Consider the following 10,633-nt stretch of genomic DNA (forward strand, 5'->3'; position numbering starts at 1 on the left):
CAGAAGGCGCCCCACGCGCGCCGGGCCAGCAGGAGGAGGCGCGGGCCGGTCCCTGTCACTCCGCCAGGGTTGCCCCCGAAGGGCCGGGCCTGCCCTGGCTGGCTGGCTTGGCGGGCGGACGGACCCAGGCCGTCGCCCCGCTCTCTCGCCCCTCCTGCCGGCGTCGGCCTACCCGGCTTGGGGCCCGAGCGGCAGCAGCCAGCCGCCGCCGCCGCCGCCTCCTTCCCCGCCCGCTTCTTCCCGGCTCACCTGCGGCCGCCGAGGCTTCCCTCGCTCACTCCTTCGCCGCCGTTATTGCCGCCGCCATGTTCCGAAGCGCAGTGAGCGGTGGGGGAGAGGAGAGGGAGAGAAAAGGGAGCCTGCCTTGCTTGGCCCAGCCTCGCCTCGCCTGGCCCGGCCCAGCGCCGCCCCCTGCCGCCTGAGGACGCGCCACCCCCGGCGGCGGGGAATAATCCGCCGCCCGCCTCGCTCCACGTTTCGCCTCCTCAGAAGCCACACCGCAGAGAGCGCGCGCGAGAGAGCCTTTTCCCAACGGTCTGCTTTTCTCCCTCGTGTCACATCTTAAAATTGCCTCCCGAGTTAACGCCATGGATGGCCGAGTGTGTGCGGGGTTTTTTTTTCCCCCGTCCCCTGAATAAGAGGTTTATAATTCTCGATAGGCAAAGAGGCGTAAAAGAAGGGCCGTTGGGTGTTGTTTGTATTTTTTTCTCCCTCCCTGTGGAGTGTAATGGTTTTGTGACCTCTTGCTCATTTGAAAATGAAAAAGAAATAAAAGCGGCTGGGAGCCTAGCTTCAGCTTTGCCTCTAACATCTGGGCGCGACACAGAAGTACACCGCAACAGGATTTTATTGCATCTCCTAGCATCATTAGGAAATTATTTTGGTAGCTTCCAGCCTCAAGAACAGTGCTGGAGAACCTGAAAGCTTGCACACTACTTGTGTAGATTCAGGTGGGTAACCGCGTTGGTCTGAAGCAATAGGACAAAGTTTGAGTCCAGTGGCACCTTTAGGACCACCAGAAGTTTAATTCTGATGGGTATAAACTTTCGTGTGCATGCACACAATGTATCCAAAGATGTGTGCATGCCTTATACCCAGAATTAAACTTTGTTGGTTTTAAAGGTGCCACTGGACTCAAACTTTGTTCTACACTATTCATGTGTCTCTTAGTTGGTCCTTATGTGGATTGTGTTCTGCGATTTGGAATCTTTCTCAAACACATCAGCTAAGAAGGCAAAAAAAGTGCAATCCTAAAAAAAACCCAACCTCTTTTCTCGGAGTAAACCACATCAAATCCTACCCACACTATGATAATAATTCCAGATGGGTAAATGTATCAGTCAGAAATAAAAGAATAACCCTGACCTGGGCCGACCGTGGCAAGTATATTTGGATGGGAAATCTCCAAAGAATACCAGGGTCAGGAGGCAGAGGCAGGCTATCAAGCCACTTCTCTGAATCTCCTCCATGCACCAGTAGGAGTTGCCAGAGGTCACTATGACTTCCAGGCATGGACACACACACAATGCAAAAAAAAGGAAAAAAAGAAAATAAGAGTCCAGTGGCATTTTAGAGACTAACAGATTCTAGCTTAAGCTTTTGTAAATGAAAGCTCCTGTCATTTGATTCAAGAACAGATCTATCTTGGCCCCGGTCACATGGCAAAGTTGCCGCGGGAGAGGCACAGATGGTGGGCGGATTATTCGGGCGCGATCACACCCCAACATCTAGGAAGAGCGCACCCGTGGCTTACAATGCGCCTTAAAAAACTAGTGCCTCCAAGGTACTAGTAAACGTTTGCCATGGGCTACCTCCAGACGCCCGTGGTGTGATCGTGCTGGCGTGCGGCATTCCCCTCCGGTCCCTCATTTACCCGCCGGCACCGAGGGGAGGACCCGTGGTGTGCCGCCGGCGCGTCTGATCGCGTAATCGCGCATCAAACTGCGCCTGGGCAATAGTGCCTCCCCCCCCCCCCCGCGATATCCAGCCTGTGTGACCGGGGCCCTTATTTGTTGTGTATTTATTTACTTCATTTATACTCTGCCTACAAGCACTTTTTGAGGAGAGTAGACCTGAGTAGGATTCTGCCTGGTGTTGCTCTCAAAATATAGAGCAGAGAGAACTGGGGGGGAGGGGGGGGACAACAATTTTTAAAAACAATCCTTGAGTTGCTTTAGATGAGTAGCCATGTTAAGCCTGTAGCAATAGAATTTAAAAAAGAAAATGCAGTGGCACCAAACAGTGCCATCGAGTTGCATCCTCCTAAAAGAAGTCAATGGCCTCAGGAGAAGGGTCCGATTCTGGTTTAACTCAGGCTTTAAGGTGCAACAGGCATCCAGTTGCACCTTAAAGCCTGAGTTAACACCCTTCTAAATCCAATTGAAGTGGATGGCCTTTGTTGTTGTTGTTCAGTCGCACAGTCGAGTCCGACTCTTCGCGACCCCATGGACCAGCTCCGGCCAGGCCAAGAATAAATCCGCCATCCTCTGAAGTTGGCTCAATTTCATGTTCGTTGCATCTATGACACTGTCTAACCATCTCATCCTTTGCCGTCCCCGTCTTCTTTGACCTTCAGTCTTTCCCAGCATCAGGGTCTTCTCCAGTGAGTGCTCCCTTCTCATTTGGTGGCCAAAGTATTGGAGCTTCAGTTTCATTATCTGGCCTTCCAGGGAACAGTCAGGGTTGATTTCTTTGAGGATTGACTGATTTGTTCTTCTTGCAGTCCAAGGGACTCTCAAGAGTCTCCTCCAGCACCATAGTTCAAAAGAATCTATTCTTCGGCGCTCGGCCTTCCTTATAGTCCAACTCTCACAGCCATACATGACTACTGGGAATACCATTGCTTTGACCATGCGGACTTTTGTTGGCAGGGTGATGTCTCTACTTTTTATCATGCTGTTTAGGTTCGCCATCACTTTCCTCCCAAGGAAATCTTTTAATTTCATGGCTGCTGTCACAGTCTGCGGTGATCTGGGATCCCAGGAACGTGAAGTCTGTCACTACTTCCACGACTTCCCCTTCTATTTGCCAAGGAGTGATGGGGCCGGATGCCATGATCTTAGTTTTTTTGATGTTGAGCTTCAAGCCCACTTTTGCGCTCTCCTCTTTTACCCTGAGCAAGAGGCTCTTTAGGTCCTCTTCACTTTCTGCCATTAGAGTGGTATCGTCTGCATATCTGAGGTTGTTGATCTTTTCCCCAGCAATCTTAATTCCCGCTTGTGATTCATCCAGGCCAGCATTTCGCATGATGTACTCTGCATATATATTAAATAAGCAAGGTGACAGTATACATCCTTGTCGTACTCCTTTTCCTATGCTGAACCAATCAGTTGTTCCATATCCGGTTCTAACTGTCGCTTCTTGGCCCTTATACAGGTTTCTCAAGAGACATGTGAGGTGGTCTGGTACTCCCATCTCTTTAAGGACCTGCCATAGTTTGTTGTGATCCACACAGTCAAAAGCTTTAGCATAGTCAATGAAGCAGAAGTGGTCTTCATAGAACCGGTCCACTTCAGCCTCTTCTGCATCAGTGGTTGGGTGGTTTGCCTTGGACTGAAATCATTCTGTCATTTTTGAGATTGTATCCCAGTACTGACCCCTGCACTCTCTTGTTGACTATAAAGGCCACACCATTTTTTCTACAAGATTCCTGGCCACAGTAGTAGATATAATGGTCTTCTGAGTTAAATTCGCCCATTCCTGTCCACTTAAGTTCACTGATTCCTAAGATATCGATGTTCAGTCTTGCCATCTCATTTTTGACCACGTCAAACTTCCCTTGATTCATAGATCTTACATTCCAGGTTCCTATGCAGTATTGTTCTTTGCAACATCGGACTTTCCTTTCACCATCAGACACATCCACAACTGAGCGTCCTTTCGGCTTTGGCCCAGCCACTTCACTCTTTCTGGGGTTACTTGTACCTGCCCTCTGCTCTTCCTCAGTAGCATATTGGACACCTTCCGACCTGAGGGGCTCATCTTCCGGCGTCATATCTTTTAGCCTTTTGATACTGTCCATGGGGTTTTCTTGGCAAAAATACTGGAGTGGGTTGCCATTTCCTTCTCCAGGTGGATCACGCTTGGTCTGAGTTCTCTGCTGTGGCCTGTCCGTCTTGGGTGGCCCTTCACGGCATAGCCCACAGCTTCATCGAACCGCGCAAGCCCCCTCACCACGACAAGGCAGTGATCCATGAGGGGGATGGCCTTAGAGGGATGTAACTGTTCAAGATGGCACTGTGACAGAATGCACTTCAGCATAACCTTTGGTGAGTTAGCGTTCCCTTCATCCAATACACCTGATCATTATGCATCTAACAAAGTTGAGCTCTGACTCATGAAAGCATTTGCTGGAATAAATGTTAAGTCTTTAAGGTGCCGGAGGACTCCTGTATTATTCTGGTCCCTGGATCAACATCTCAATAAGCTTGAGCACCAAGAGCCAGTTTGGTGTAGTGGTTAAGAGCAGCGGACTCTAATCTGGAGAACCGGGTTTGATTCCAATCCCCACTCCTTCACATGAAGCCAGCTGGCTGACCTTGGGTCAGTCACAAGTTCTCTCAGAGCTGTTCTCTCAAGAGCAGTTTTCTCAATGCTCTCTTAGCCCCACCTACCTCACAGGGCGTCTGTTGCGGGGAGGGGAAGGGAAGGTGATTGTAAGCTGCTCTGAGGCTCCGAGTGAAGGGTGGGGTATAAATCCAATCCTCCGCCTCCTCCTCCTCCATAGATTCAAACAGTGCAATGCAATGCACAGTCCCTCTAGTCTAAGCCCACTGAAAGCATGAACATGTGAAGCTGCCTTGTACTGAGTCAGACTCTTGGTCTATCAAGGTTAGTATTGTTCACTTGGATATGTAGCAGCTTTGCAGGGTCTCAGGCAGAGGTCTTTCACATTACCTCCTGCCTGACCCTTTTAACTGGAAATGCCAGGCATTGAACCTGGGACCTTCTGCATGCAAAAGACACTGAGCCACAACACCTTCAGTTTAGACAGGAGTAACTGTATAGGGTTGCACTGGAATATATATATAGATTTGTATGCTTCCATAAACATGCACACAAACTACACAGGTGTTTCTATGAAAGCAAGATAAACTACAAAAGATAATTTCCCCGAAGACACCACAGGAACTTCGAAAGGAGACTCCAGCATAAGGTTGGCAACTCCATCTTGGGGCAGTGCCTGGGGTGGGAGAGTGTGGCAAGCAGGGATGTGATGCCCTCCAAAGCTGCCATTTTCTCCAGAGGAAGGGGTCGCAGTAGTCGAGATCAGCTGTAATTTTGGGAGAACTCCAGGCCCAACCTGGAGGTTTGAAACTACTCCAGCGTGATATTGCCAAATTAGAACTTATCGATAACTTTTTTGTCCAGTTCTGAATCCAGATAGAGGCTTTCTTACCCTCTCCCCCAATGTTAGATTTAGCATCACAAAACTAGGAAGATCTTAGTCCTGCACAAAAAATGTATGCATAAGGGGAAAAATTGACATATATGGCTAAAAAAATTGAATTGACTTAGCCTCCAGCTTGCACATTTTTGTCTTAGCCTAGGAAGGATGGCTCCAGCCCAAACTAATTTATGCAGTAACCAAATTGCTTGCTCACAACTTTAATGCTAGTAGCTCACAAAGTAGAATTTTTGCTCACAAGACTCCACAGCTTAGATGGAGCATTGCTTCCATGCTGCAGTTTGGTATTCAGCATGGATCATGGGTGTGAAAAAGTTGAAGACCATTGCAATAGATTAAGCTACCACTGCCCAGCCTGTCTTCTATCAGGACCTAAGCATGGTAGGTGAATGGACATACTTTACCAGGGTCCCTGGCAAGCCCTTTGGCACGATAGGGCACGTGTAAATAAAATATTTGTTTATTTATTTGATTTATATACTCCCCCCCCCCCCGCATGGGGCTCAGGGTGGTAAACAACAATTTATAAATACATTTGGATGAATGCAATAATTGAATCTGATCAGATGGTGTTTGAGTGTTATAAGTCCTTTCCCAAAGGGGAGGAGACAGGGAGGCCAGGCTTGATCAATGATTTTGCATCCGACAGGATTCTGGGACTCATCTTGCAAGTTTCTACAGGGTTCCAGCTTCCAGGGAAATAATGCTTAGGCTTCTCTCCCATAACCACCTCTCCAGATAATAAATACCTGATTGTGTTGCAACTATTTAAATCCAGCCGAATTCATTATGGGATTAACTTTATACTTATTAAAGATCCTTAATGGTTTCTTTTAAAACAACAACAGCCACCAACAAACCTGAACTGAAAGATGTACAGTGAAATCCTAAACAGAGTTACACCTTTCTAAATCCATGGGATTAGAAGGGTACAACTCTGCTTAGAACTGCATTAGTAGTGCATAAGAGGAGCGGTTGGGGCCCATACCTACAGATTTGGCAAAGAAAAACAGCTTAGGGCAGGAATTAGATGCACAATGTAGGAAGGAGTATAGAGATAAAAATCCCAGAGTCATTTCTTCTAGTTTGAAAACTCCAGCGGGGGGGGGGGGGCACAAGATGGTGGGTGGGGCCAACTGTGACTGGTAGCGTACAATTGGTGGCGCAAAGGCACTGCTGTGTGCTAACGGGGGCGGACTTAGTGATTCTGGGGCCCTGGGCAAAATGTAAGGATGGGATGCCAGGATCTCCTATGCAATACGAGGGGAGGGTGATCAGTTGTAGGGTAGCGCCCCCCCTCCGGCTGTCCAGCTGATCGGCCTTCCCCTTGCACTGCCCATGGCTGCCTTCACACATGTTGGATAATGTACTTTCAATGCACTGTAGCCATTATTGTTTGCAACAGGGGTTTCCTGTTTCACCCAGGGAAATCTAGTTACAAATGTTAGCTAAAGTGCACTGAAAGTGCATTAAAAGTGCACTTTTATCCAATGTGTTGTGTACCAAGCGAGACTGCACACACAGTCGAGCTCACATGTGGTCAGGTGGACAAGCTGAGCTTCGCATCCGACAACAATAGAAGTAGAAGATCCTAGAACTCGCCAGTCGGCCAGTCCGGATCCTAAAGGGAACCAATGAGGGAAAGTAGTATTGTATATAGCCTATCACGGGCATGGGTCTGGTTTGAACGGGAATATAAGCGGGCCATAGGTCCTGCAAGTTATCTCAAGTTCTCCATTTAACTAATAAAGTATGAGTTGAAATCACCATGACATGCATCAGTCTCAGTACTTTTCACTGGCGACGAGGATGGGATCCCGATGAGCGAGCCGGACTCCAACGCTGACACGAGCACTGCACCGCACTCCAACCACCAGGACGCCCCGCATCGCTGCCCCCGGGTCCAGCACCGCACCGCGTACCGATTCTCCAGTCACCACGCCCCGCACAGCTCCAGGCAACACTCTGACACGTGCTGCCTCCTGAGTCATGGCTGCCATTCTGGGTAACCTCCCCGAATTCGATGCTGCGCATCCTGAGCAGTGGGAAACGTGGATTGAGTACCTCGAGTACTATTTTAACTTCCATGACATCACAGACGAGGGTAAGAAGAAACCCTTAATGCTCAGCTCTTGTGGGATAGAGACATTCAGGCTACTGAAAGATCTGCTAGCCCCAAAATCTCCTAAAGAGGCCACCTACATTTCCGAGACGCCATATGCCGGTCCTGTGGCAAGCAAGGACACATTGCCTGGGCCTGCTGCTCCTGAGGGACCCTACGAAAGACGTCTACCCACCATAAGGATCTGCATACCCTTACCATCAACCACCACGAGGTTCACGTACTGAACTTGCCCCCAGATGCCCCCAACAAAATGCATGTTACCGTATTACTAGATGTGTCCCCCTGTAAGATGGAATTGGACATGGGGTCGTCCTTTTCGATAATCTCTGCAGAAACCCTGCAGAAGCTCTGCCCTTGGGGGGGGACCCCTCCTTCAGCAGCCCCGGGGCCTCACACCGCAGGACTTTCAAAAGAACCCGGTGACCATTAAGGGGGGGGCAAGTTCAGGGTGCAGTACAAGGACTTTGATGGACTCTTAGAATTGCTGGTGGTTGAAGGGAGGCTCATGAGCCTCCTGGGACTCCCGTGGTTTGGCCTGCTGGGTTTTGGGGTGATGGGCGTAAACCACGTACGGCCGCAGAACTTTAACTCAGTCTGTGATGAGTTTCCGAGGGTGTTCGATGGCACGCTCGGCCGTTACTCCAGAACCCCGGTTGCACTCGAACTAGACCCCACAGTGAGGCCCATCCGGATGAAGGCCAGGCGGCCCCATTCGCGTTACGGCCCAAGATCGAGGCCGAGCTTGACCACCTCGTGGAACGGGTGCTAGAAGCCATGCCGCATGCCCGGTGGGAGACCCCCATAGTCACCCCTGTAAAGTCCACCGGGGATGTCAGAATTTGTGCCAATTATAGGTGTACCATTAATAAGGCACTCCAGGACCACGTGTACCTGGTACCGGTGGTCAGTCATGTCTTGGCATCTCTGGCAGGGGCATGGGCTTTCGGGGAAGCTGGACTTGGCCCAGGCATACCAGCAGCTGCCGGTGGATGAAACCACCACCGAGGCCCAAACTATAGTGACCCATAGGGGGGCTTTCAGAGTTAGGCGGCTACAATTCGGGGTGAGCGTGGCACTGGGGATTATCCAAAACCTCATGGATTGTCTCCTCAAAGGCATCCCAGGAGTCCTGCCATTCTTTGACAACATTTTAATTGCGGCGCCAGACTCCGAGACCTTTGCGGCCCGGCTCCAGACGGTGCTCCAGTGCTTCAATGCCGCCAGCCTGAAGGTGAAGCACGAAAAGTGTCTCTTGGGGGTGCCATGGGTAGAATTCTTGGGGTTTGCTGTGGATGTCCAGGGAATCCACCTCACTCGGGACAAGATCCGTGCCATCGTGGATGCGCCCACACCCTCTTCCAAGGCGGAACTACAAGCTTTTTTAGGACTCTTAAATTGTTACCATTCGTTCCTGCCCCACAAGGCCGCTGTGGCAGAGCTGCTTCACCGCCTCCTCGATAAGCCTGCTCCCTGGGTCTGGGGTCCCAAACACACTGCCGCCTTCCGGGCGGTTAAGGAACTCTTGGCCTCCAACGCCGTCCTCGCCCACTTTGATGAGGCCCTGCTGGTGGTGTTGGCTTGCGATGCTTCTCCTCAGGGTGTGGCGGTGGTCCTGGGGCACAGGTTGGCAGACGGCCGTGAGGTCCCCATTTCCTATTACTCTCGCACCTTATCCATGGCAGAGCGCAACTACGCTCAAATAGATAAAGAGGCCCTAGCGATTGTCGCTGGCGTGAAAAAATTTCACGACTACCTCTATGGCCGGGCTTTTATGGTGGTGACAGGCCACAAGCCCCTCTTGGGCCTGCTCACCAGACCCCACAGATGCTGTCCCCCTAGGGTGCTATGCTGGTCAGCCTTCCTGGCAGGGTACCAATACGTGCTTATCCACTGCCCCGGTAAAGCGATGGGCCACGCTGACGACGCTCTGCGCCGCCTCAGCTGCCTTCCCCTGATCCCGACCCGGCCCCAGCTCATCACGTTGCCCTGCTGGAGGCCCCGCCCGACCGGCCGGTCAGGGTGGCGGAGGTGTCATGCCACACGGCCAAGGATCTCCATTTAACTAATAAAGTCTGAGCTGAACTCACCACGACATGCATCAGTCTCAGTACTTTTCACAATCTGTGTGAAGGCAGTGTCTCTAAGACTGCCCCTGTCTTAAGCCACACCTACGCCATGTTGTGGCACCAGTTGGGGAAACGCTTTGTTTCCCCAGTTCCTAGATTCTGGTGCTGTTTTGACTAACACTTGTGAAGAAAAAGCACACTCAGCAACAGCTGGGAAAAGTGAGTCAGGTCTCTTGCCACACTCTTCTGTCTGGTTCTATGTTGGCTATGTGTCTGTGGCTACTTCTGTCTGACACAGTTAAATTCTCTCTCTCTCTCTCTCTCTCTCTCTTTCTCTCTCTCTCTCTCCCTCCCTCCCTCCCTCTTTCTTTCTCTACTCCTCTGACCTACACTTCTTGAGTAGTAGTGACCTATCCCAGCTAAGAATAAAAGGAAGAATTCAAGCCAGAGAGGACAGGCTGTATGATATTAGAGAAAGATGTCTTGTCACAAGCTGCCCAAACTCTCATGGCCTGAACAAGGAATTTAGCTTTAAAAAAAGTGTTTTTGCTGGCCTAGGATCCATTCCAATGTTAGTAACTAAAATATCTAGGGGAGGCTTGTTTTGCTGGCCCCATAAGTGGCTTGTTCCATTTCTTTCTAGCCTCCTTATACCACGGGAATTCAAATAAAACACGGTTCACAGTTTCTATGATCCCTAAGCCACAACCGCAATATCTGTCTGAAAACAGTATACCTAATATACGGCCTTCCGAGATCGCAGACGGTAGTGCATTTAATCTTGTGTGCATAATTGCTCACCTGTATCTTGGAACTGTAAGGCTAAACAAGCATTCTGGGATTGTAGAGAGTGGTGGGATTTCCATCTGGAGAGAAGAGCAAACAAGCCCAGCCTGGCAGACAGTACTATTGATATCAGTCTTCATAATTAACTGCTTGACAGTTGAATTGTGATGCTGGTGAGCACCATAAGACTTTACCTGGGTGACCTATTGCATTTTATTTATGTATTGGGGAAACCGATATGCCGCCTCC

General features: G+C 50.1%; 1 protein-coding gene across 2 annotated transcripts in view; it reads right to left on the reverse strand.

The window, feature by feature from the left end:
- The window catches only part of SCMH1 (sex comb on midleg homolog 1 (Drosophila)), a 62,398-nt gene extending 62,025 nt beyond the window's left edge, over positions 1-373 (reverse strand). For both annotated transcript variants that reach the window (XM_015411693.1, XM_015411692.1), the window contains exon 1: positions 250-373. The gene's annotated coding sequence lies outside the window, so the exon portion shown is untranslated. The remainder of the gene's footprint in view (positions 1-249) is intronic.
- Between the last annotated feature and the right edge of the window lie 10,260 nt (positions 374-10,633).

The sequence above is a fragment of the Gekko japonicus genome, unplaced genomic scaffold, assembly GCF_001447785.1.
Source record: "Gekko japonicus isolate JY-2015 unplaced genomic scaffold, Gekko_japonicus_V1.1 scaffold112, whole genome shotgun sequence".
Classification (NCBI taxonomy): domain Eukaryota; kingdom Metazoa; phylum Chordata; class Lepidosauria; order Squamata; family Gekkonidae; genus Gekko; species Gekko japonicus.